The 6,240-nt window shown below is 47.8% G+C and overlaps 1 pseudogene; it reads left to right on the forward strand.

The window, feature by feature from the left end:
• Window positions 1-1,348: 1,348 nt before the first annotated feature.
• Window positions 1,349-3,245, forward strand: LOC119324238 (annotated as a pseudogene).
• Window positions 3,246-6,240: the final 2,995 nt, after the last annotated feature.

The following is a 6,240-nucleotide window of genomic DNA, read 5'->3' on the forward strand; positions in this document are numbered from 1 at the left end:
CGGCGCAGCGAGGCGGGGCGGCGAGGCGGAGCGCCAGGGCGGAGCGCCGGGGCGGCGGGGGTGGCTCGGGCACGGCGGCGGCACGGGTGTGGTGAAGGAAGGAAGAGAGAGGGGAGAGAGAGATGGGTGGGGCTGGCCGCTTTTTAGGTAGGTCACAGCTCTTTGTCGTCTACTAGCACACGTTAAAGAGCCTAGCTAATGGACGTTAGTTTGGCCACTTTCTTTGCCGTCTTCTAGCAGACGGCAAAGAAAGTGGTCGTTAGGTGGTTCTCTCTAGTGGACCACCCTACCTCTTTGTCGTCTGCTAGCGGACGGCAGCCGTACGCTAGCAGACGGCAAAGAACAGGCGGACGGCAAACTCCCTCTTTGTCGTCCGCTCTTTCTTTGCCGTCAGCTTTCTGTAAGCTGATGGCAAAGACCTTCTTTGAAAGAGTTAGCTGACGGCAAAGATCCTGATTCCAGTAGTGATCTCCTCCTCCTCCTCCGGTTCTGGTGAGTCCGGAGGCAGCCCAGCAGCGATGCGGGCAGCGCGCGGCTTCCCTCGCCCTGATCTGCTGCCGGATCTCGTAGCGACGCTCCGGCGTCAGCATGGCACAATAGGTGATCTTGCTCCGGAACATGGTAGAGTGCCGGAGAGTGGGCAGAGCGTCAGAGCGGGAGAGTGAGGAGGTGAATGGGCTCGGACTGGCGGCGCGGAGAGGGGGGAGGGGGTGGGTTAGGGTTGTGGGAAGTCGGCCGGCTTAAATAGTCGAATTTCGTCTTGGGCGGCGAGCCGGAGCGGCACCACGCGGCGTTCACACCGTGGCAACGGGCGCGGTGTCCGTCGGACCGCCGGGTTTCCGGACGTTTTCGTGTGGGGCCACATCGTTAGAGTGACATGGCGGGCGTGCATGGGCGCGCCCGGGCGTCCCATATCTGCCCCATATTTAGGCTGGATATGGGAGGTGCCGGTCAGCCCGGGCGTTTGACGGCTGTTTGAGGAGCCCGTCTGGGTCAAAAAATTATGACCGGACATTGACCGGGCGGCTGGACGTATGAGGCGGATTTGAGAGGTCCGGTTGTAGATGCTCTTGTACCATGTCCTATGCGTGGTTGATTTCTTTTCTCTACTGCTTCAACCACCGCCCCCACTCTGGCCGTCTGCCAACACGCCGTCGCTGCCCACTTCCTACTCTGGCCGCCTGCCAACACACCGTCGCTGCCCACTTCCTCCATCGCCATCTTCTTCCGAGCGCCAGCTTCGCTCCGCACCATCCACCGACGAGGACGCCGGCCACCACCGCGAAGGGCACCGGCGGACGGACCCTGCGCTGCGCCGCGACTGCATCCACCCCCCACCCCACCCCGACCCCGGTCCCCGGCATTATTGCGAGAAGAGAACTCCCATGGCCTGCGACTAGGGGGAGTGGATACTGCATGATTCGGTGAGTCCAAGGTTGGATTTCTGTGCTGGATGATTTGCCGGCCCATCTGAATTTACAGGATCCATCTCCTAAGCAAAGTGCTGACTGAATTTGGATCTGCTCCTAAGCCTGGAAATGAAGTTCAGTGCAGTTCCAAGTTTGGTCGAGTGTCTGACCTCTGTCTGCCATCCACCCTCCCGTGGTTTGTCGTCGCCGACACGCTCCCACATTCGCCACTGCAGGAAGGAGCAAGACCTCCCACGTCTGACCAACCAGCTGCTAAACAGCTCCGGCTCCTCACAGGCCAACCAGCTGCTAAACATGGCGCGCCGCCCGGACATAGGGCCCGCCTTCTTCGGCCTCCTCCTCAAGACAGGCATCACGGCAGATGTCTTCACCTTCAACAGCTTATTGAAGTGCCTCTGTGACATGAAGCTCTAGGCATGCTGCTCCACAGGATGCCCGGCGACATGCCTGATGTCATCTCCTACTCAGTAATTATCAAGAGCTTCTGTGACAACGGGAGGAGCCAACGTGCACTTGACCTGCTCCGGATGATGACCAAAAAGGGATCTGACCACTCCCCCAATGTGGTTTCATACACAATAATCATTGGTGGATTAATTAAGGAGGGTGAACTAAGCAAAGCATGCGCTCTATTCCATGAAATGATGCAGCAGGGGGTTGTGCCTGATGTGGTGACGTATAGCTCCATTATCGATGGGTTGTGCAAAGCAAGAGCATTGGACGAGGCAGAGGTGGTCCTTCGACAAATGATTGATAGCGGTGTTCGACCGAATGCTGTGACATACGGTAGCCTGATCCATGGATATTCCACTTCAGGCCAGTTTGAAGAGGTAGTTAGGTTATTGGAAGAAATGAGAGGTCAAGGTGTCGAACCAAATCTTTTTACTCACAACACAGTCATGGACTACCTTTGCAAGCATGGAAGAACGAAAGAAGCTGCAGAACTTTTTTATTCCATGGCTGAGAAGGGCCATAAACCTAATATGGTCTCATTCTCTATTATGCTTCATGGGTACGCTATAGAAGGATCCCTTGCTGAAATGACTGATTTCTGTGAGCTGATGGCAAGAGACGGTATCGTACCCAACATCTGTATTTTCAACATACTGATTAATGCATATGCTAAGTGTGGAATTATGGATGTGGCTATGCTTTTCTTCGAAGACATGTTGAAGCAGGGAGTGACCCCTGATGAAGTCACATATTTAGCTGTAATAGCTGGGTATTGCAGAATGGGCAGGATGGATGATGCTATCAAGAAATTCAATGAGATGATTGATATGGGAGTACCACATAGCTTAACTATTTACAGGTGCATGATTCATGGTTATTTTCGTCATGGCAATTTCTTGAAAGCGAAGGAATTGATTACTGAAATGAAGAACAAGGGTATTCGTCCTTGTCCGCGAAAAAAGCCAAAGAATTGATCCAGGGTACCTCATGACAGAGCTGTTTACTCGTGCATGACCCAGGGTTATTTCCGTCATGGTGATTCTGCAAAAGCCAATGAATTGATTACCAAAATGAAGAGCAAGAATATTAGTCATAGGCTGCAGAAGGTAAGGGTAATGGAAGGATACATTATCTTTGACTTGGTTATCTGCACCGGTAGAGGCATGATGCTATTGCATTTACTTCAGTTACCAGTGGATATTGCTTAGTTGCCAAGATGGAAGAAGCTCTCAGAATAGCTAGTGCTATGGCATCGGTTGGTGTGAGGCCTAGTTTAAGCATGCATCACTTCTGAGTGGCTGTTGTAAAATGGAAGAATCAATGTTGGGCAAGAGTGTTAACCTCTATCTTACAATTTATGTTTCTGGCATCATATTGGATGGAGAATTTTGCTGCATTATTTCAATTGTTGCCGCAATTTTTTTTTTACCGTTTCATGTGTTATTTTTACTGGCAGTTGACTTGATAGTTAAATTGTTTTGGTAAGAAAGAAGCTAAATGGTAATTCAGATTGGTGCTTCAGTTTAGTTTTTGGTACATGTTGCATGTCGGCTCAAAGTACACTGAATAGTTGCAAATTATTAGAGCGTCGCCTGAATAGATAGCCAATGCGATAGAACTGAAAATATAATGTCTCTTTTTGGTGTGTATGCTTTAACCCAATGTATATTTCTGCCAGATCTAGATTAGCTTTACAAAATGAAAAGCTAATGTGTTACCTTTCTTGACATTGATTGCCAATTGAGTTTTACTTAGTTGTCTGGCGGCGGATGCTCTCTATACATCACAGGTTCGGAAACAGATCGCACCGAAGGTCAGCTCTCATTGGTACCTCTCTTGCCCTTACAATACTGTTTTGCTACAAAGGCTCGAAGTTCTCGCTACGTGATACTGATATTCAGAGATAAAATCACCTATTTGCTGTACTTGATAAAAACACCTCTGTGATTACAATAAAATTGAGCAACCTGTGATGCGCGAAAATAATGTTACTCAGCTATGCTAAAAAATCAGAAAATGTCGATGTCTGGATAATGTCTGGCTAAAAAGTGAGGCTACCAAATGTGTGCATCTAAACAATTTATCCGGTGTCTTTCTATATCGACATATTAGTCGGAAAAATCATAGGCAAATTCCTATCGGCTTTCGATGCAGAAAGTAGGAAACCAAGGAAGCAGGCATTGGCAAAGAGTGAATCTTTATCCGGAGATGGCTTATTATATATAGCCATCAGACTGGCATTCTAATGTCATTCTGGAGGTGTGCCAATTCAACTATATAAAAAGGTGTCTGTTGAGACTGAATCCCCTACTTCTTTTTCATGTGCTTATAATTCGAAGTAATTAATGGAGGGTGCTTTTTAGACTGCCCTGCTCCATAAGTTCATGGTTGCAAGCTTGCTGTCTCTTCAAAACATTCTGAAATTCTCATTGCATAGGCGTGCTGCTCCACAGGATGCCGGGAGACATCTCACTAAAGGAAAACTCTCATTTGGTACAGTTCTTGCCCTTACAATACTGTTTTGCTACAAAGGTTTGAAGTTCTCGCTCTGTGATACTCACTGATAGTCAGAGATTAAAACACCTATTCACTCTGTGATACTCAGTGATATTCACAGATAAAAACACCTATTTGGTATTCTAAAAATACCTCTGTGATTGCCATAGAATTGAGCAACATTTGATGCACGAAAATAATGTTACTCAGCTATATTAAAATCAGAAAATGTTGATGTCTGGATAATATTGCAGAAGTCTCGATGAGGCTACCAAATGCGTGCATCTGAACAATTTATCCGGTGTGAGATGGCTTATTATTCGAGGATGCTCAGTTCATTGATAACCCTGTCTAGTGTCCACGAAGGAATATTCCATGACTAAAGCAGCTCTCTGAAAGACAATATGCCATTCTGGAGGTGTGCCAATTCAACTATGAAAAGGGTGTCTGCTGAGACTGAATCCCCTATTTTTTCATGTGCTTATAATTCGAAGTAATTAATGGAGGGTGCTTTTTAGACTGCTCTGCTCCAGAAGTTTATGGTTGCAAGCTTGCTGCCTCTTCAAAACATTCTGAAATTCTCATTGCATAGCCTTTACCATTATATCTGCATGCATTCTCTTATTTCTGGACCTCACTTGGTTACAGTTTCATGTCTTGTGACAGTTTCTTCTTTCTATCTTGATTTTACAACTGATCCATGTACCCATCCTATGCTATATCCAGATTAGTCCCTTTGGCGCACTTCTTTGTCTGAACCATTCCTTTGACGCAAATTTGCAATCTATGGATATGATACGTAATCAATCAGAAGAACGGAGTCGAGTTCCAACAAAATCCGGTAAAAATTGGCAACTTGGACAATCAGTGATATGGGAGAATAAGGGAACTTTGAGAAACATCTGATAACATCACAATGTACTACCATTGCTGCAAGCTGATAGTATCATCATAAAATCAGTAGTACAAACAATGCAACTGCACATACCAATTTGCACCAAGCAATCTGATAGACTGACGATGAGGGGAGAGGAATCGCCGAGGGGAGTCAGGTGAGGGAAGACTGACACTGTTATCAGGTCTCTATTGTATAGTACTCCCTCCGTTCCATAATATAAGAACGTTTTTAATACTGGACTAGTTTCAAAAACGTTCTTATATTATGGGGATAATTGCATCTTTGCCCCTAGTTGGTTCACACCCCCGGGTTTTGCCCTTACTTTTCGGGCATGCTCAGTTTTGCCCTTAGTTTTTCCCCTCCGTCAGCTCGAATGCCCTTCTGTCACAGCTCCGCTTGGTCAGCGCCGTTTGACCGTGACGGCTAGACGTTTTGGACACTGGTTGCCCCTGGGCCTTCCTTACAAGTGGGTCCACATAGATTAGACAGTGTAGTTGCCATTTCCCCTCCCTCTGTCTTATCCCAGCCCCGAACCCTAGATCGGCGACGACAAAGGCGACCCAAACCCTAGCACTCGGCGGCGACGCGGGCTCCCACAGAAACCATGGCCTCGATGTCGTGAAGTCCACATCGCCGGATCTACATCACGCGGCGGTGATGGTGGAGACACGCTCTTCGCACAGCGGTGGTGGTGGCGGTGACGATGCCATGAGGAGTGACTGCACGACAGATTCAAGGCAGGAGATCCCAGTAGGGTAAGTTTCCAGATCCAGTACTTACTCATCTGTTTCCATGATTAGAAAGGTGCATTCCATGACTTCGGTTGTGTTCACAATCGTAGGATGGATCCATCGCGTGCGTTCTTTCTGACAATTAGAATGGAGACCACTCTTTTAGCAAAGGGTGGTACTAAGGGACATGATGCAAGCTTCAGTTTCCCTCTAGTGGTGGACTGCACAAGTT

Source organism: Triticum dicoccoides, chromosome 6B (assembly GCF_002162155.2).
Source record: "Triticum dicoccoides isolate Atlit2015 ecotype Zavitan chromosome 6B, WEW_v2.0, whole genome shotgun sequence".
In the NCBI taxonomy this organism is placed as follows: domain Eukaryota; kingdom Viridiplantae; phylum Streptophyta; class Magnoliopsida; order Poales; family Poaceae; genus Triticum; species Triticum dicoccoides.